Source organism: Pezoporus wallicus, unplaced genomic scaffold (genome assembly GCF_028554395.1).
Source record: "Pezoporus wallicus isolate ANWC-B61680 ecotype Strahan unplaced genomic scaffold, APGP_CSIRO_Pwel_v1 scaffold_3294, whole genome shotgun sequence".
Taxonomy (NCBI): Eukaryota; Metazoa; Chordata; class Aves; order Psittaciformes; family Psittacidae; genus Pezoporus; species Pezoporus wallicus.
Window position 1 is genome coordinate 16,195,438 of NW_026635478.1, and position 21,182 is coordinate 16,216,619.

Consider the following 21,182-nt stretch of genomic DNA (forward strand, 5'->3'; position numbering starts at 1 on the left):
AGGCTGTTTCCCCACTCCACCCTCTACCTGCTCCAACCCGTCCCAACCCTCTGAGACCCCCAGCCAGGACTGGGAGACAAGCTGGTGTCGTGAGGACCACAGAAAACCAGGATATGCGGAGGCGACAAGAGCTGCTGCTTTGGGACTGCGTGGGTGAGCACTTCAAAATCTCCCATACCCACACCTCCCCTCTGACAGAGCACCCTGCACCCACACACACACTGTCTCTTCAGGCTGCAGTTGGGGCACACCAGGTCACCCCATGCTGCCATGCCCCTTCTCTGCTTCCCAAGGCCTTGGGCAGTGGGGCAGCACTGCAGTGCTGCATATCCAGCCCTCCCTTCCTGCACAAGGGGCAGCTCAGGGGGGAACCAGCTGCACCCCTACACTGCTTATAAGGCCTGAGGTAACTGTGCTTGATGACTAGGGGGACAACATTAGAAGACATCCTTTATCTCTGCTGGAGCTGTCAGGGAAGGTGAGGAAAAGTCTCAGGTAAAGGTAGCAGCAAGAGAGACAGGGAGGTAAAGGCAGGATGAAGATGTGGGCCCATGCTTCCCGGCACCACGGCTGAGGATCAGAGCTGCAAGACCCCTCCCCAGTTCCCATCCACCCTGCCCTACTTTCTGCCCAACCCTTGCCCAGGTTACAGCTGGGAAGGACCATGGCAGCGATTCAGCACTGCCTGGGCCCGGTGCCTGCAGGCAGGGCTGGAGGCTGTGGCAGGCACCGGTCTACCCTGGGGGAGCACACAGCCCAGTCTGGCTGCCGGGGGCTGCTAGCCTTGCCAGGAAGGCAAAGCAGCTTCCCCACCTCCCTCCAATCTGCCCCGAGAGGGGGACAGAGGGGCAATGGCTGAGTCAGGCTCACCCAGCATCTTCCCTTGCCATGCATCCCACCCAGACGCTGCTGGCATCCCCCAGGGGATGGGACTTGCAGGGGCTCTCACGGCTAAATAAGACCCGATGGAGGAGGCAACAATCTCCCAGCCTGCTCGCTACTGGTGTCGAAGGTAGATCTGGGGCCTGAGAAATTCCTCCCAGAAACAGGAGAAAGGCTCCCACACACGCCCTCCTCCCCGCACAGGTAAACTTTCTACTCCCACTTGCGGAGGCAGCAGGAGGGAGGGAGCGCTCTGCCAGGGAGGATCCAGGCGCAGATAAACCCTGGGAAGCCTTAGATATTTATAGAAGCACAGCCAGAATATGGCAGAAAAGGTGGTTCTCAACCCTTCGACAGGGAACTGCTCCCGGTTTTTAACAATAGCATGACAAAATTCCTTGGGAAATGTGGGAAACAGCCACTGGAAGGACCAAGGCAAGGAAGGGAGGGGTGGAAGAGGCGCCCCCGCCACAAGATGCTCCGGGTGCCTCAAGGGCCGGGGACCCGCCACCGCTCCGGCTCTCCCTGCGACAGGGCTGTGGGGACAGCCCCCTCCATCATACTCCTCCTGTGGGGTTGTGGGACGAGCCCCCTGCCCTGTTATTACCTCCCCGCGTCCACTGCCAGGCCTCCGGTCTGCTGTAGGGAAGAGAGGAAGTGGGAGGCGGGTCGGGGGGAGCGCGGGTGGAGGGCTGACAGTGAGGGTAAGGGTGGTGGGGGTCCGCCCCGGGGTGGGGGTGCAGCAGTTCACCCAGCTCCCCTGCCCCTCTCCCGGCGAGGAGCTGAGCCGCCCCACGCATGCCGGGCAAAGCTGCGCGGCGGGCACGGGTTCAGGCTTAAAATAACCCCGAGACGCTCAACACCTTGTGCTTGGAGATCCCACATAGCGCGGCACTCCGCTCCCTTTGTCTTGCCACCATCTTACGGAAAGACTCACATGTCACGATTACGGTCGGGATGCACCGGTATCTCTCACGTATCTTGAGCCGAGCGGCACAATAGCCATTTTGCATCCCTCCCGAGTGGGCTGGGGAAGGGGCTGCCTGCGGTGGGGACGCGGGGTGTGAGGCGCGGGAGGGCGTCAGAGAGAGACCACGATGCCCGCTGACAGCACTTGGGGGGGGGGGGGGGGGGGGGGGGGGGGGCGGGGCGGGACGGACAGAGATAAATTAAAACCCATGGAGTTGCCTGAATACAGCACCTCGTAGGTTCAGGTTAAGTCTCTTGACGTGCTTGGACTTAAAATAGCCCTTCACCTCCACGCAAGCAGGCGCACTCGCCCCTGCGCTGGGCGGGCTCCTGCCGCGGAGCCAGGGGCGGCCCCGGCCCCCCGGGTCCCCGGCCCCCATGTTAGGCTGCTCACGATCGAGAGGCCAGCGTGGGTTTTAAGTAATGCACCACTCTCCTCGGCAACAAGCAGCTTTCAACGTACTGCTATTCCTAATGAGCTCTGTTTTCACAACAAAGCATGGCAAGGAGCCGCGAATGAATGGATAGATGGATGCATGGGTGGATGGATGGATGGGTGGATGGATAAGAATTATCTTCGTTTTCACCCTTTCCAAAAGCCATGTTCCTCCTTCGGTGGTTCTCCCTGACCCCACCTGCCCACCCTCAAAATAAAATCTCAAGGGACTTTCCCCCGATTCATAATGCGGTTCATAACTCACAGCATCCCTCTTGCCTTCCCTTCATGTCGTATTTGATGAGCCAAGAGGGAATCAACACGTCTGGTGAATATTTATCCCATTTTTTATTTCCCTGTATCTGCTTCTAAGAGCAGCATCAGTAAACCCTTTGTTCTACCGTGAGTGGTCTTCCCTGGGCAAACGCATGTACCAGAATGAGCTGCCAGTAAAACAGAGAAAGAGGAATTTCCCTACCTTGGTTTGTAGAAGCAGAACCTCTAGACGGACAGATCAAGGGAGAGAGCATGTTGGGAATGTCCAGTCTCTTCTTGCTTGCATATCCACATAAGAAGAATAAGGGTCAGGGGGAGCAAACGTTAGGGAATGAGTTAAAAAGAAAATCCTATTTGGCTGTAAAAAAAAATAGAGGATTCTTTGTGGTAATCTTGCGTCTTGAAGCGGTGCAAATTCAAAAGCTGGAGAGAATCACTTCAGCGGATATTCAGCACAAGTGGTGAGGATCGTCAAATGCAGGTTCCAGAGTAAGCATACCTTTAGCCTTTTTTATGATTATTCTTACTATTTTTCTGGTTTTGTTGTTTGTTTTTTTTTTTTTTCCTTGAGCCCTAGTGGAGGAGGTTGTGTTTAAAGAAACTGGAGGTCGGTGCCGTTCTTCTGTGCAGCATGATTATCCTCAAAGCGTCCCCTTCCTGAAGGGAAAAATAAGCATCAATTTCGGTTTAGAGGGGTCTGAAGGGGATAAAAACCGCTCCCCAACAAAGACATTAATATATTGAGAAGAAAGGGAGGCAAAACGCATTTCCCAACAGTGCACACAAGCGGAATTACAAAAAATATATTAAAAAAAAAAACAACAACAACAAAATAACAGCCGGCACGGGTGTATAAATAATTCAGATACGGGCTGACTACACCATTCCCGGGATAGGCATGCATACAAGATAGGGAAGAAGCGGGCGCGATGTGAATCGCGGCGAGAAAGCGAGGCCCCCCCCTCCCCACGCACGCACAGCATCGCGCCCACCCGGGCCCAGCCCCCGGCGGGCTGGCGAGGGCCGTGCCCACCCTCTGCAGTGCTGCCCGCGCCGCTCCGCTCTGCTCAATGGGCTGCGCGGGGAGCACACACACACACGCACTGCCACGGGTGGGGTCCGGGGGGGTCAGCTGCGGTGTGGTCGCTTTGCACTACGCTTCCCCCCCCCCCCCGGAAAACCGCCCTTGGCTCTCTGGGGCTTGGGTTGACCTCTTGGATGCTTTTTCCTAGGGGTGGGTTGGTGGCTGGGGGTCGTCCCTCTATCCCCCCCACCCAGCTCCGCCAGCCCACGCGGACAGGGATTATAGCTCTGCAGACATTTATTTAATGAAGTCGCAGGTATTATTTCATTTATTTCCCTCTCCCCTCCCATCTCTCACGGAAAACAATTCACACTTAGAGCTGTCATAAAACACAGACCCACATACATACCAGCAAATCCTGCTCCAAGCACTCAGGGCTGCTCTGAGCAGCTACTGCCCCCCTCTCTCCCTGAAAGGCTGATCTGCCTCAGACATGCTCAACTTCAGTCGCTTCTATGACACTGCCCGGGTAGGAGATATGGGGCGGGGAGGGGGAAGTGTTCAGAGCATCACCCTAAAAATATATTTAAGCAAAAAAAAAAAAAAATCCTCTGCAATAGAAAAGCTCCAAGAATTCTTCCCGGAGCTGGAGAAAGCACAGGAAGGGGAGTTAATAAAGCAGCTTAATGATTAGTAATAAGAAAATATACACGCGGAAAATGGTGGGGAGGGGGAAAAAAATCGAGGCTCAGGGAAGGGGGGGAGGGCGGGAGCCTGTGCGAGTGAGCCGTGGTTAGAACGGGGGGAGAGGAGGAGGAGAGACCGTGCAGGGAACAGGAGATCCACCCCTAACCCGCTGCCGGAGGGGGAAGGTCCAGCCCCCAATGCCCGGTAGGGGGGGGGGAAGGGGCAGCCCGGGACAGGGCCCCCAGCGGCACTGGTGCCTTCAGCCGGGCTGAGACCCAGACCGAGCCGTGGGTGCGGCCCCCTGGGACTGTGACCCACGTGGAATGAAGCCACTGAGATCAGGAATGATTAAATATATATATACATATTAACAATAACCATAAAATGGTAGTAATAAGAAGAAAGGAACAGGCCCTCAGCCAGCAGAATTGGAACCAAAATGAAAGAATGAGAGTGGAGATAACGCTAATATCCAAATTGGATACTCCACAATTAAACCCGGCACTTTAATTGCTATTCTCGGAGCCCCCTGGAAGCTAAGCAGCACAAAATCAGCCTGAACAGAAAGCAATATGCATTTGCACACTCTGAGCTGCCCTGCTCACGGGTGTCTGTGCCCTTGCTACCCAGGATGCTCTCAGCCTCACCCCTGTGGTGCAATTCCCTCTGTAGTCAGGGATCCAGTCCTCTCCCTCCCATGCCTGGGTTTAGCTCTGGGTGGCCTGAGCAGAGCATGCCCATCTGCCCTTCGCAGCACTACAAAGTCTACCCCAAAAAAAGGGCAAGATGGAGAGGATAACAAGAGCCCCTCCAAGTGGCATGCCGAATGCATCCTTCAGGATAAGTAGTCACACTACAGTCACAAATTCCCACCCTGCCACTGGCTGGGTCTTCATAGGAACTTTGGAAGGGCTCAGCCAGGCCTTCAGGGACACCCTGGAGACAAGAGGGATGAGAAAAGCCCTCTCCCTGATGCCCTGCTAGTTGCACTTATCCTGCAGGAAATCAGACCCCACGCTCTACACCACATCTCTGCTTTGGTTCCGATGGGGACTGCACTGTCTAGCCTTTGCATCCCTCTCACTAAAAGCATCCTCCAAGAATAACGCAGTAGCCTGTACCTACCTAGGCATGCTCTGTTTCCAGGAGTGGTGAAGAATGTACCCCTTAAAAGACGGGCAAGGAGGGCTGGATCCCACATTCTGAAGAGCTGTGTTCCAGTGAGCAGCCAAGAACTCAGTGCTGGCCCTTTGCTGCAGGTATGTACCTGCAGGGCCATGGATTTGGCCGAGGTTCCTGTGGGAGGAAACCTCCTAAGAACACCACAGAAGCTCCGGACTGTCTCTCAACCCTCAGCTAATGACAGCTGGTGCCTCAGAATTCATCCACATGGTTCAAGCAGGGTTTTCTGGTCTGACAGAAAGGCTATGGATGGCAATGTGGCCGTAGCATTCTGTGTATGTATCAACATGCCACCTGGAGCTTGAATGGATTTCTGTGTCCACGTACAGTGAGTGTGCAATGGTATTTTTCATAGCTGCAGTGACCACAAGCAATATCAATCTGTGCTTGAGCTCCTTGCCAAAAGCAGACACAAAATTTTAATTTTGACAGCCAGGATCTTCTTGAGGGTGCTGGTAAGGTCTGTTCTGTTGGAAAGATTTTCCTAACATTTTTAGGCATGCTTAAAAAAAGTGACTCTGATCTTTTTTATTCTAATTTCAGTAAAAATGGAAGACATATTAGCCAAAGCCTGAAGTAATCTGAAATTATCTGAGAACAGTTGGAGGAAAGGAATGTAGAGTGATAGTTACATACAGAAGTTGCTAATAGCTGAAGAGATTAGTCATTTGACTTTCTCATTCCTTTCACTGATGATAGTGATACAAGAATAGCAGATAGGATTTGGCCAAGGGATATTTTTTCCTTTCTGTATGGCAAGAAGGGATAAACTAGGACTGTGCAGGTCTTCCTGCATTTTTACAGATGAAACAAGTAGAGAAGGAGCTTCACAAGAAAGAGATGGAACGGTTGTCATCCAGCATATTACTTAGAAACACAAAATGGAGGGTTAAGAAGTATCTTAGGAACCATTCTGAAAAGGGGCCTATCAATCAGAAGAGAACAGCTGCAATTATTTTAAGCAAGTCAGCAATATTTAAGATTATCATTCTCTGTGACCTTAGAAGGAATTAATGCACTACAAGTTTTCCATCTAAAACTACAAAAGTCCACAGTTACACGGTATGTGGCAGCCTGTGTTATTGCTCCATTTTAAGGATAAGGCTAGTTGCCCTTCTACTTAATAGATGTATATGTACATCTTATATAAATGTTATATCTATGTATATTTATCACTCTCTCAAATCACAAGGGGCAAGTTCCCCACAGTGATTAGGGGCCCAAGTGTCTGATATGATACCTTTTTCAGAGAAAGGTGGTCCATTCCCCCTGACCAAAGAAATTGGGCTCAACTACAAGTTTGAAATTGAGCACGCAAAAATGCTGGTTGCTTCAGAATTATCTTCTTGAGATTCTGTACAGCATCCAACCCCCAAATTACTTTTAGATTAAGATGTAATCTTTATTGTAAATAATGGTTGTGGAATTAGGCTCTAAATAAAAATTGTTACAAAATGTCCAGCAGCATAGTATTATGACAAGGTTTACTCTCACTAGCTGGGGTTGGCTTTAGTTTTTTTCTAATCAACTAAGATGAATGAACTGCATAAAATGAAACAAATAGCATCTCTGATGGGAAATGGTTTTTCAAACATATCTTCAATTCAAAAACGCTTAAATGTTATTTGTAAGACAAATTGAGGGATTTATTTTAAATGGGTCTATGCTTACTATAAATTTAGGGCCATATTATTCTTGTCCTGCCTAACATGAAAGAATGTGGATGAAAGTTCTTATATTAAAAGCAACCAGGGCTGGATATGGCAGACACAGTGTTGGGGAGGATGCTGAGCAGCAAAGCTATTCTGCCACCACAGAACAGCATCTGTCAGCACTGACAGACACCAAATGCCCTACACTATCTTTAACTCTCAGTAAATGCCCCACTAACTTCATAAAATCAGAGCCCACTTCCAGTACATTATGTCCCTAGATAAATGGAGTCTGCAGCTAAGGGAAAAGACTGGCAATTCATAGGTCATCTGCACAAACACAGATGCAGGTGCATCAAGTGTAAGAAAAGCCATGTCTATGAGGAGCTATTTCTTATAATTAATTGTCGTGGTTTAAACCCAGTCAGGTAACTCATTCACTCACTCCCCCCCTTCTTTCCCTCCCCCTTACTCCCGGAGGGACAGAGAGGAGAATCGGAAAGAATGCAACTCCCACGGGTTGAGATAAGAACAGTTTAGTAACTAAGGTATAACACAAATCACTACTGCTACCACCAATGATAATAATGATAAAGGAAATAACAAGGGAAGAGAATACAACACCTCAGCACCAGCCGACCCATAACTTGCCCCCCACTCAGCCCGACCAAGCACCCACCGATACCTCCTCCAACCCTGCAGTCTCCCAGCCCTTCCGGCTAACTCCCAGTTACCTCCTGGGCATGACGTGCTGTGGTATGGAATACCTCTTTGGTCAGTTTAGGTCAGGTGTCCTGTCTCTGCTTCCTCCTGGCTTCCCCTCCTCCCTGGCAGAACATGAGGCTCACAAAGTCCTTGGCCAAACCAAAACATCGCTATCAGTTCTGTTCCCGAGCCGAAAGTCAAAACACAGCACTGCACCAGCTACCAAGAAGGGGAAAAATGACTGCTACTGCTGAACCCAGGACATTAATGAAATTAATCAATTGCTCTGGATAATTCACACCTTAAGAAGGTTTTTCATAATTCCTTTGGGTGTTTGCAATGGGCTGCAGAGCATGGTAACCAAGTCTCCAGCTGTTTTATACAGTGCTCTGTACCCCAGTACACTCTGCCAATCTGACTGTAAAGTGGACAAAAAACTCTACACTCACATTCCAGATCTTCCCACTGTCTGAAATACTGTGGGAAGTTCTGGTGGCGAGGTACTAAGCCTACGACGTTTCTAGAACACCACCATAACGCTGACCACAGATCCATAAGCAAGGATGCCATGTTATGCTGCATAAAGAGCAGCAGAAAGGAATTTTATCAGATAATTAAAAGGAAAGCAAACAGAGAAACAAGCACACAAGCCTGACAGTGTCACAACCCGGCTGAAGGACTTGGCTGAATTTTGGCATGAAACCTTTTATCCTTTCTTTTGCACATGGCTCAGGACCAAGAGATGCTAGTGCAGGAATGAGCCAGAAGCCATTCTGAGGGGTGGGGATGCTTCTGGTCAGCTTTTTGTAAAGACACCTGGGCAGAAAGAGAACGCTTGCTTTGTTTGCCGTCTCAGAGGACACTCATCCTGCCAGCAGCCCTGCAGAAGAGAATTGTAAGCACTGTTGCATTTGCTTTGAAACGATGTATGTTCTCTCAGCTGTCATACCAGCGCACTTAACTGAGCTCTCATCATTTTGCATCACAATAATTGCAGCATCTGCTACTGTCTCTGCCATGGTCAGTCTGTCCCCAGAAATCCTAAACAACTAGCAGACTGCTTTTTTGCCATGCAGAATCAAAAGAAGTGTGAAGTAGATTAAAGGAGAAATAGCTTTCTCTATGTCTTTATAGACTTGGTTTATTATTTTGAGTATGGAACGTCAGGCTCACTGAAATTGGTTTTCCTGGATGGTCATTTATATATGAAATACATACACATTCAACTAAGAAACTGTAGAGTTCTTCCTTTCAAATGGAAATGTGTTATTTTTAAAGTGCAAAAGCACAGACTAGATTTCAAACTAATACTGTCACTTTTTTAAGATGATACATAGCTCCTCTATTTACAGCTCACTCAGACTGAAGAACCTATCCATCGAAAGCCACCAGATCTAATAATAAATAGTAATTATAATCAGATGCTGTATCGTATGTCATCAAAGCATGGAACAAACATTAGCCATACATGCCATCCCTTTTCACGTGGCACTCAGAAACAAGAAGAAAAGGCTGAAGCACTGCCTTACACCACTCCACACTGAGAAAGAAGCCTTTCTCCTCCACCTCTGGGGTGCAAAGATAATTCCACTAGCTGGAGATTTTGTCCCACCTTGCTCATCTTAACAAGGCATGATTTCCTGACACACTTGAATGAATGGGAAACCACAGCCCTCCAGGAGTCATCTCCATCCTGTTCCAACCCTAACGAGACAAACAGATTATCTGGGTTTTCTTCTAAAATCAACTTTCTGCTTGATGAAAACTTTATTGGTTCTCTCCAGATTCAAGTAATGACACTCTTCTCCTTACTGGAGGAGCTGCAAAATGGATTAGGCAGATTGCCTTCATAGTTTAAAGAAACTGCAAAACCGCTTTCAGTAAGAGATAAGATGGAGCTTTTGCCAGCTTATTGTGATGAAAAGCTAAAAAAGACTGTTTTCAAGAAAGTGCCTGCATTCACCTATTTGCCATACAGGACATACAGCAGCCAGGAAAATCGCCCTTATATCTGAAAGCTGTCTTCAATGTTCTAGCAGAGGATCCATCAGAGCATTCAAAACTAAATTAAAATCCCAAGGAGGAATAGGGGATTTAATTCTAGGATTAAGCTTTGAAGTTGCTCCCAGGAAATAAATTATTATTGGATGAGAACCAACACACCAATTATCTCGTTTACTGCTCATGCTACTGAGAGCTGCTGCACACGCCCTCAGGGATCGGATACCATGGCTCTACCTAGCCAGTCTTGTCTTTAACGCAATATCCACATAAAGGCGAAAACTCAGCTAGCCGCATTCCAAGAAATTTAGCTTCCCAGCTCGCAGTATCACCAGGGAAACCGTCCACTACATAAACACAGGGCAGTAAGATTCGGTCACTTAAACTCCCTACTTTTCACTTTTTATTTTTCTTTATTGTAGATAATAGCATAGTCAATAACATGCCATTTCTTTGCTGTGTATGTTATCGTTGGGTCAAAGCACAACAGTATCAGTGCTACCATAAATAAGCACTTTTTTTTTTTTCTTACACAGAAGTCCTACTCCATTCAAATGGTGTCTAGGCACAGTAGTGGGACATACCCAGCTTTTCACTTGCTGGGTGAAATCCAGCTGATCTGAATCCACTGATTTCTTCAGGCAGAATTCTACACAGAATACTTCACTTTCACTTACAGAGCCTCAAATCTTTAATGATTGTTCAATGGGACATTGCTACAACATGAACCACCTCCTATGAAAGGAATAAGTAAAGTTAAATAGCTCTGAGACTGATAAAAGTGGAATACAGACATCAGGGCTGGTATTTCACTTAAATTAAATGCTACCAGCTAACTAATGCTATTATAAACTCACTCAGAACATAAAGTTACTGCAGGTAAAAAATAAATCCCTCTTAAAAATATACATGTCATCATTGAGGCAAAAGCTGGCATCAGCAGTATACACAAATATTTGGTTTCCTCCTAAAGAATGTATTTTTTTTATAAACACCTTATGACCTAAAAATACTGTCACCAAAGCATCACTACTTTTTCTTCCCAAACACAAGGTTCCTATCTTTTTTCCATGGATTCCTTTCAGTCCTTAACACAGGGAAAGGATGTGCACAAAGCAAAGATTAAATCCTACCCACCTCTCATACCCTCCTTCACTGGCAAGCTCTGTCAGAACTTTTGATACCATTTAATACACACATACATATTGAATGGGGCATATCCAGTGAGTGGATTCACTTTAATAGCAATGTGGCAAAGCAAAGGCACTCGTTAGTGTCACCAGCTGAGCTTCCTGCCAGTACAACTGTTCTGAAAATCCCCGTCTCTCAGGGCCTCCTAAGAGACCCAGGTTTTTCCAGAGAAGTCTGGGGTGAATAACAGCACTGAAGCTCTCTCTGTTCCTCTCATTCCTCCTTCAGGTGAACCAGTGGAGGGAAAAATGATAGCGAAGGAAAATATTATTTGTACTGACAAGGATTCTGAACAAGGAGCTGCACGGCATTGGGAAACCAGATCACTTTCCTAACACAGAGATGTGGGTCTGAAAACATTCTTCAAAACAGAAGTAACAACAATTTCATCAGTAAACCAAGAGCCTGCGAGCTGGTAATGTTCCCACAGGGTTTGATTTAGGTGCTCACAGCAGTATTTATTGCACATTTGCATTGGCCACCTAATTTAAGACAAATGTTTTCTGCAGGGTCATTTAAAAGTGAAAAATTACCTCAGTTAACGTGCAGCTGTGGTCCCTGAGATAACCCCTTGCCCAGGGGCAAACAGAAGAGAGATGTTAATGAACTTAAAAGTAGCTCTGAAAACCACTGTGTCCATGGTCAGTTGAAAGCCAGCAGGATCAGGGTCACCTGCTCCTGTGCCTGTTTATTTAGTAGTCTCATTAAATTAAAAGGTGAAAAAGTGTTTGCTAAATCTGAGTCAGAAGAGAGTATCTACCCCCAACAACTGCTGTTATCACGCTGCCCCATTACCACCACACCTTCCTGAAAAAAAAGGATACCTACCTACTTTATGCAGATGGAGATAGATTTCCTTTGCCTGAGCTGTTTCCAGGTGATCCAGCTGACTCAATAGTTCAGCCCTCTAGCTAGAAGAAGCATTAAGATTTCTGTCAGATTGCTCTGTATTCTAAAGAAAACTGCCACCTTCTTCTCTCCTTTACTTAGACATCCCCTTACTTAGACATCTAGGAAGTGGCAATAAGCAAAATACCCCTGGTACACCTCAGCCGCCTCTTTTAATCTACCATTAAATTGAAATGGAGGACATTTACCTCAACTGAAGCTCAGCAGCGTATTTTCCCTTTCATTTTTGGCCTAACCCAGACTCAAGCCTCAGCATCTTGATTGTATGCGTAGCCTACAGACTGTCTCATGCTCTGACTACACTTTTTTTTTTAACACATCAGCTGTAAACCTGATCCCAAGGCCAGGCCTTACTCAAACATGAGCTCTCTTTCACCTCCACAGTGATTATGAACTCAACAGAGTGAGGTCTAGCTTCAGCTGAGCTCCTCCAGTAAGACTGTAAGTTTGCCCTCTCCCCAACATGTTACTACAAGGACCCGAGTGGTGACTGTGTTTCTATGGCTGGCCTGGCAATGGGAAAATGGAATGTAAGAACCTTTCCCAGGCATGGGAAAGAACTCTTGCCTTTTCATCACCCCTTACCAATCACTGAGGTCAGAAAGCACACACTGTTCTGTCCCTCTCCCATCATCATCTTTAGAAAATGCCCACCTAGGGCTTTGGCCACACTCTGGCAACTTTCCCAGGCCAAGGACATAGGCTGGGCATTAGAGCAAGGCAACATTTATCTGGAAGGACAGCTCAAAGCATCTCACAGTGAAAGCTTTGGCTTCCTCTTGCCCTCATAAATAGGTTTATCTGAGAAGGGGAAAATCTGTGACGACATTCTGTGCTCTTTTCATGGCAATCCCCTGTATTTATGCTCTGTCCGGTTTTATAAGGCCATTTGTCCTTTGTTATGCCCTTTAGATGCAAGTACATAATGCTCCTGGGGAGCTGTAGTTTGTTCTCCTGGCAAAAGAACAGCTGTGCATCTCTGCTCCAGCCCCTATGTCATTCAGAAGTTGGTTGCCGAGCTTGCCGTGCTACTAGGCTTTCTCATGCTGACAAAGAGCAAGCCCACAGGCTGCTGTGTCCTTGCTGGTCATGTCCTTATTCCAGGTCAAGGATGGCTATGTGTTCTCATGCTACCTGAAGGAATTGTGCTTCTTTTTTTTCAGTAATTGATCTGTGTCTCTCACATCACAACTTCCATAGACCCCCATATTCTTGCCTTTGCCAGCCAAGAGCTTTGCTGCTGTAGAACAGCCTCCACAGAGGACACTGTCTCAGTGGCACACACGGCACAAGGGACAGTCCATTACCTAATGCAAGAAAAATAAGTATCACTAATGCCACTTTTCCCGCATATTTTTTACTTCAGAACCATCAGAGGAGGTCTGGGTCTCTGTTATATTGTTCTTAGTGGCATCTCAGCAGATGCATAAGGAGGAGAGAGATGCTGGAAGAGAATAATGAGAATGTTGGGAGGGTACAGCATTTGACAAACCCATTAAATGGCAATTCTAACTCTGAATCATGTTATTACATTCCATTCTCCCATACACATATATATCACCAAGACGGGCCTTTACCTACCAGGAGTCAACCCAATGCTGATGGATCTGTTGGGCTAAGCCACAGCAGATTTGACTCCAGAAAATCCAGTGTTAATGGGATGGCTCCTTGTTGACGTTGCTGTCTTGTGTTACCCAGAACAGGCTACAGAAATGTTACCAAACCTTAAGATGCTGTTACAGGTAAATGACTGACCATGCATATTATGACAATTTAGCAGGAGCCGCAGACCTAGTGCAATGCCTGTAATGGCCACACACTTTTGGAAAGACATGTAAGAAGCAAGATAAGCTGCATGATTTGGAATATAGATTTATGGTAGTGTGCTACGAAAGTTTGCAAGTGGACCATTCTGGTCACTAAAAGCTGGTGTTGAATACGTCTCTGCTGCACATGCTAGCACCACTTTGCAACCCAGTGTTCTGAAAGGACAGCTTTTCTGAGAGGCACTGATGCACTTGAACAGATCATGAACATGGAGCAGTGTTAGATTATCTCCGGGCTTGAGGGCTGACTGGTAAAGCAGCCGTAGAAATTGTGAGCAAGGAAACTGGCTATTATCATCTGCTTCTACGGTAGTCCAGAAAACAAGTCCTTAGGTATACCAGCTGTAACTAAATAGGCTCACACAAAAGATACACTGAGTTGTATATAGTTCCTTCGCTTCATGGAAACAGCATGGAGAGGCCACTGATACTGGCTAACTTCCAGGGCCACAGACCAGCAATACGAGGCTAATGACAATCCTATCCCCCATACACTGTCACCAGTTACTCTTCAGTGAAACTAACAGCAGCTATAGCTCAGCTGAATATAATGGAAATAACTGATCACACAATCTCGGGTAATAATGGAAGACCTCAAGCCCTATGACTGCAAGCATCTAGCATATGTACAGATGATAAATGATCCCCTGGAGTTACAGCTCAAGACCAGTTTCAGAGTTTTCATCAGAAAGGACTGGCTCCTTTAAAATCTGTTGTTTCTTTTGGAGTCTGGCAGAGGTCAGAACTGCTTGATGTCTCAGTGTGTTGCAATGAAAGGATTGCCATCTCCTGAAGGTGGTGAATAGGAACAACTGACTTCACTATCAACTGCGTATCTGGCTGTCGTTGCATTTGTGATATTTTTGTTTTCAAACTTCTCTTGGTGACTGCAAGGGTTGAAAACTACAGAGGTGCTGTACTGACCCGAAGTGCTTGATTCTTACAGAACAGTTGACAAAGGAACAGCAGCCACTGCTCACCATCAGGGAGTCATGGGATCATAGGATAATTCAGTCTGGGAGGGACCTCAAGGGGCTTTAGTCCAACATCCTGCTCAAAACAGGATCAGGTGTGAGATCAGATCAGGCTTCTCAGGGCTTTAACCAGTTGGGTCTTGAACATACCCAAGGACGGGGACTGCACAGCTTCTCTGGGCAACCTGTCCCATGGCTTTCCTGTCCTCAGACAATTTCTGCAAAAGTACAGAAGTAGACTCTGCAGGATCTGTGAGCCCAAATTTCTGAGAAAGACCATGTTGGATGGGCAGACTACAGCCTCCATGTTTACCAGCCTGCCTTCACAAGGTTATGGGGAGGCATACTGCAGGGTCCCCACACCCTCACACCCCATACGCCTCTTCAAAACCCCAGGTTTGAATACAGGTATCAATATAGGGTGCCCAGCCCCCTTGTCAACTACCCTGACCACACCCCTTTGCAGCATCAAGATACTCACCAGTTCCCTATCCCCACCAAACCCATGAGGGACACACACAGGCATAACCAGACCCAGCTCTTGCTCCACCATACAGCCCTGAGCAAAGCACAACCAGCGTGTACCACTGTAGTTATCACACTTACCCTCCTCCCCTAGCTCCCCCTTCCCCTCCCAGTAGCAGTGTCCTCCAAAGTGCCCCCCTCCTCCAGTAGTGCCAGATGAACCTGACAACAGGGTTGCCAAGCAACACGAATCCTCCAAGCAACCAACCACGGCAGATCACAGCAACCCATCGCAAATCAATTCAAAAGACAGCGGGCCTGCCACCATTTTGTGTTTCAGCAGCTCTTCCACCCAGCCATAGCTAGGATCTACACCTACTCATCCTCTTCTCTTCCCTTATCACTCAAGAGCACTAGCCAAGACTCTCATGCCATTGCCAAGCAGCCAATACACCCACAGTTAATCAATACATGTAACACACACAAGCACAGAGGCCAAGGAAGTCCAACCAGAATGGCCCTCATACAGGCACCAAACACTTCCATGTCTTCCATGGATCACCAGTCTTCTGTCTTATTCCTTGTCTCTTCCCCCTAACCTTGGTGGTCACACACTGAAGGTGGTCAGGACACTGCTCCACAACATCTACAGAACTGTACCATCTCCAGGTGGCATGCTGAGCAGAATACCAATGAGGGCAACTTGGGACAGCAGTCATATCTTCAACATAGGCCTTACATTTCTATACCCCTCCACACCTCCAACCTGTCTCCCATTCACTCCCTGGCCCCTCTACATCCTGACAGCTGCAACAGGCTGTCCTCCTGTGTCTCCAAAGACAGAGCTGAGACCCGAGGAGAAGGCTTAGCACTGCTTTAAAGCCTATCCCCATCTCTCTGCTCTTCCCATAATCATCCTACATACTGTGCCCCCATACTGCTCGGCGTGCATGGGGGAAGGTGGTCTTTTACAATACCCTGCACACTACACAAGACAAACCACAGGCTTTCCAGAGATTAAAAACTGAAACAACAATTTTATTGCAAACTTCTCTAAACTGTGTCAGGAGGCACAAAAGTCATATTCTCATGAAAAACACTAGAAGAAGAAAAGGAGAAAGAAAAGGAAGATGAAAAGAAAACAGAAAATAAGATCACCACCCCATGGATCCAGCAATGCCTTCTTGGTCAGTGAATGGAAATTCTTTCAGTTGTAGTCCTTTCAGTTACAGTCCTTGAAGTCCTTGTGATCAGCAATCCTGCTGGAATCCAGGGTGGAGGGATGCACCACACAGCTGGAGGAAGGCTGCCTTTTTAGTGTCAGGTTCTCTTGGACCCTTCCCACAGGTGGAGGCTCACTGCAGGGGACCTGGTGAGCCCCAACCCCAGTTCACGTTGTGCCCCGAAGGGCGCCGCAGCCTGTGCCGCTCTCCCCTGGCAGTTTGTTGCCGGGGCAGTTGATCTTCACGGCCTCAGGGCAGACAACACAGGAAAGCATCCCCTACCTTCCTGCAGCACGATTCCTGCTCTGCCTCCATGCAGTTTGCCCAAGCGATTACAAGCTGTCAGTTCCTTTTATCTTTTGAGCTGGTTAGGAGATCCTTTTTGTGTTTGTCTCAAAACTTCAAGAATACCAAGTGTCAGCTCCCCAACATCAGACCAAGACAAATGATCCAAGCACCCATCACCTGCCTCACATTTTCCTTTGGCTCAACAGGGCTGTTGCAATACACTGACCGTTTCTTGCAGCTTCACCCAAATCTGTCAGAAAGAAGCAAAATGCTTTTATGTGCCTCTGGAAACACACCTGGTCTTTGCAGACCCTCAGCAGATACAATGGCATGCCCATCCTGTAGAGCACAGTGGTTCAACCAGACACCACAGCCACAGGGTAGGCAGACCCCAATTTCTCTTGGGCACTTTTGGAACAAGCTCCCCAGGGAATGTAAACCACCGTGGCAGGAGGTAAACAAACAGCAGAAAGATCCACAAGTGACTGCTTGCTGCAGCCCTTCCCTGCTCTTTCTTTTATCTGTTTTTTCTGCTTTTATTAAGGTAGTCAGCACGTCCTGGGACCAGTACTAGTGACTCCAAAACACCAAATCCCTTGTCACACCATCACTTAGCTTCCTTGTACTAGAGAGATGGATACAGAAGGTCCTATCTGCGCTTCACTCTCCTGGAGTTTTTAAGCAAATACCATGAGCAAGTAGGAGGCAGCAAACTCTTGTAAGGCATTCATGACACTCAGGAAATTGAAGGTTTGGTCCCGCTGCCTGCAACCAGCTGAGTTCAGAGGAGGTGGAGATTTTGGGGTGAGTCAGCTGCTGTCTGTACTCAGGCTTAAACCACGACAGCCTGAAGAAGAGATTCCCTAGGCTGCCTTGGGCAACTTCAGAAACCACCCTAGAAGACGACTGAGCTCAGAGGCTTGCATGCTGGCACCATCTATCTGGTATGGGTGGCATACATGGCATATATGCCCATACAAGGGCAGTCCAGATAACTGAAGGACTCTTGAAACACACTGGTTTTACTCATCACCATTAGGGTCTGGGATCACTCTCGTGATTTGCTCCAAGTTGTCTAAGGACAGAAGGCTTAAGAGGAAGAGAAGACTCTGTCTTGTTCAAGGCCAAACTCTGAGCACCAGGCATAGTTTTACAAGGAGCTTTTCAGGAGGGGCATGGCAGAACTATCATCTCTTGGAGTTATCTGTGTTTTACTTTGCATCACATCACCCATAGCCCAAGTCCCAGGCCCCATTAGGAGAAAAAAGATCTCCCTATCACAAGCATTGAGCAGCATCTGCACAACTGGAGAGTGTGCAATGAGGAAATTATGTTGAAAAAGGACACATTCCTTACCCAGACACAAGCAATGAAAGCAAAGGTGTTTCAACCTAATCAAGGGGTTGTTTCTTTCCAGTACATGTTGCCTTGTGTCCCGACTGACAGACCTGGGAAAAGGCCTTGGTCTCCAGACTGAGTGCGAGGCTCGACAGGGCACATCTACAATGCTCCATGATACAGTACATTGACAGTAAAAAATCCTAATTGTGACATATAATGATGTTAATGTGGCATTCCCCTGCCATTAATCAGCCCAGGTGCAGTAGCCTGTTGATATGAACTCTGGATTTGGTTTATCCATACATAACTTACATACATCTACCTCCATTAGCTGTATAGACATCCCTTTGTACAGATTCGTTTTAACTGAAGCAGACTAAAAGGGTTCAGATTAAATAAATCAATTCTTCCACATAAAGGGGCTGCACAGACTTAATTAAATTGATAACTGGGCCAACCTGGATTAAACTAGTGCAAATTTGGGTATAGACAAGGCTTTATTTTTCTTATTAAAATCATTAACTAATCCAAGTTTTGATTGGCATTAATTGCATGGTAACAAATGTGAATCTTCAGTCCAGTCTTCTAATGTCTGTGTCTCCATTTGGCCTCAAACATAACGCATGGAAGAGCTGGGCACATTCCTGATCCTGCCCTCAGAATTCATACTTAGTAGGTTCTTACTTGAACCCCAAAGGACCCAGTAAGAATGCTCTTTTTTTCCATAAGAATAACCTTATGGAAGCATCCATACAACCATTCCTCACAGAGGAAGCTGAGCAAGGCTTACTCTTACAGAGAAGCTATAATTTCTGAAGCAGCAGCAGTTAACCAGATCATTCTGTTCCAGCATCTCATCTATAGGCGCTGTATAGGGATGATGGTATTATCCTATTTTTCTTTCCCAGCTAGTTAATAGGAAATCCCCTTTCAAAGTCAGTTTCCATTTTAAATCATCCAAATTAAGAGAGACATGTTTAATACCAATAAATCCGCTTTCTTGAAAGAGACAGAGAAGTCAGGCTCATCAGCTGACTAAATCCTCTCCCCCCACCCCCATTCCTGCCTCTCAATCTGTAGATCTTACAGAAGGGCAATCCAAGAAGGCTCTAGTTAGCTAGCTACAATTCTGAGCACTAAACTGCTCCTTGCTTTGTATTCACTTTGTGCCAAACCAAGGTCACAGGTACATGAGGAGCTAAAAGACTTTTCTTGCTCTAAAGGAGTAGGAATCTCAGCCAGAGATGACCAGAGGCTGGGTTTCCATGCACTTCCTGTAGGTTCTTCTCCCTATACCAGTCTGCCACTTCAAGTCAGCATGGGGCAAGTGCTATCTAATGGCTTTGCAGGTGAAATTATTTTCTCTTCTCAAAGCTTCATGTAGCAAACTCATGAGAACCAGCCACTTCCTGCCAAAGGGATCCCTGTACTCAAAACGCATGCTTGGAGGACTTCTCTGCTGTGGGGACCCTACTCCATTCTCACCATCACCGCTTCCCCCTTCCAGGGGCATTTCTAGACTCATCACTCTTGCAGACAGTTTTACCACACCTTTGGCAAAGAAGTGGGTGGCAGCCTTTCCAAGACTCTTGTGTGCCTAAAGCAGCAGCCAGCAGTGTGGGCAATGCTAAGGCAATGCTCCATCACAAGCCAGAGGAGGGTGACCTCAAAGGACCCCCCCCAAGGTTGGGAATGCACCAGCACCAGGGTGTTGGCACAAGTAGCTCACATGTCTGACAGGAAGAGACACAGCTAAAGGGAAAGGATGGGGAGCTCTGAAAATTGAATGAATTCCTTTCTGCTTCCCACTGCTGTAACAAGGATCAGGAGCAGAAACTGTGAAAGTAAGATAATGTCTGGGGCAAGGGGGGAACAGAAAACAAGGTACAGCAGAAAACCTTGGCCTGTCTGCCCTTAGTTTTACTAAGAATAGACCAAAAGTCACCTGGGTGATATTTCCTTGCCTCATCACACTTGCCAGACCTTCTTCTGGGAAGTACAATGCTGCATCCCTGCAATGGTCTCTTATGGGAGAGAGCAGCCAGCTCCCTCCATTTTGCTGAGATCGTGACACAGCAGTAGGAATCCTGAAAATCACTTTGAAATCTTCTATATGAAGTGCATGTTGGAGGTAGACAGAGTATAACTCATCACGTTTTCCCAGTTGAAAGTCTGAGCACCTTATTTGCCAAAACAATTCTTGTCTGTTTGACAGCAAATGGGTCCATTTGCTCTGGACATATGCCTGTTTCCCCACCAAGTATGCAAGCTCCAGCTCTGCAAGCAACCCTATAAGGAAGTATAGTTACGCATATGCATGCCAGAGACAGCATGGCCATCAGCAAGTACCTACCTGTGTGCTTGTCTAAGGTAGGGCTTGTCAGAGTGGGGGACTAAGCTCACTGACCTAAGAGGTCTCTTCAGCGGTGTCCCAAGCCTGCAGCAAGACCCTTACAACCAGATCCTTTCCTTCCAGGAGCACTGCTCAGACAAAGCTTCTTGACAGAGGAACATTTCAAAAAGCAGCTTCTTTAAGGAGCATAAAGGTACGAACACAGGAGTCTTATTTTGGTCAAAATAGTAGATAGTTCTTCGTTCTTTAAAGAACCTTGGCCTCATTTTGCACTGCAAATCTATGGCTGACTGGACACTGATCAGTGGCAAGGACAGCAGTTCCACTGCAGGAAAGCGCCCTACCTTTACTGGAGCAGAAAGTCATCCTCCTCCTTCTTCACAGTATTCTTTCCATTAGTTGGAGAATTATATCTGTTTCCATGCTCAGCTTAACCAAAGTAGTATTTCTTAAACAATTCCATAAACATAGACAAGAGCACTTGGATTTCAATCTTGTACTTATTTTCCACATGATACTAAGATCCGTTTCTTGATTTGAGAGTGAATAAGCCTCAAACAATAAATTAATCCCATAGTCAATGGGCAGAAAGAGGAAGGGAAAAAGCATGAGTTTGTGGAGCTTCATGGCCTATTGCTCTGTAACTTGTTAATAGGTCATAGCCATTATGTTACATTACAACACAAGACCTAAGATAGTAGACCAGGGTAAAGCATGTAAAGATTAATATGCAATTTATGCAACAATTGTTTAACATACTGCTGCTAGGAAAAAACACGTTAAGGGAAATAACAGGGA

General features: G+C 47.0%; 1 protein-coding gene across 2 annotated transcripts in view; it reads right to left on the reverse strand.

Annotated features, from left to right (window-relative positions):
- GRIN2B (glutamate ionotropic receptor NMDA type subunit 2B) overlaps window positions 1–15,352 on the reverse strand; it is a 215,337-nt gene extending 199,985 nt beyond the window's left edge. Inside the window, exons 1-5 of one of the 2 annotated variants that reach the window (XM_057430360.1) lie at window positions 15,321–15,352; window positions 13,496–13,618; window positions 11,834–11,916; window positions 2,766–3,220; window positions 1,820–1,995 (exon numbers count right to left, since the gene is read on the reverse strand). The gene's annotated coding sequence lies outside the window, so the exon portion shown is untranslated. Of the gene's footprint in view, window positions 1–1,819; window positions 1,996–2,765; window positions 3,221–3,996; window positions 4,147–11,833; window positions 11,917–13,495; window positions 13,619–15,320 lie in introns of those variants that run through there. The other variant, XM_057430364.1, reaches the window with a different exon arrangement.
- Window positions 15,353–21,182: the final 5,830 nt, after the last annotated feature.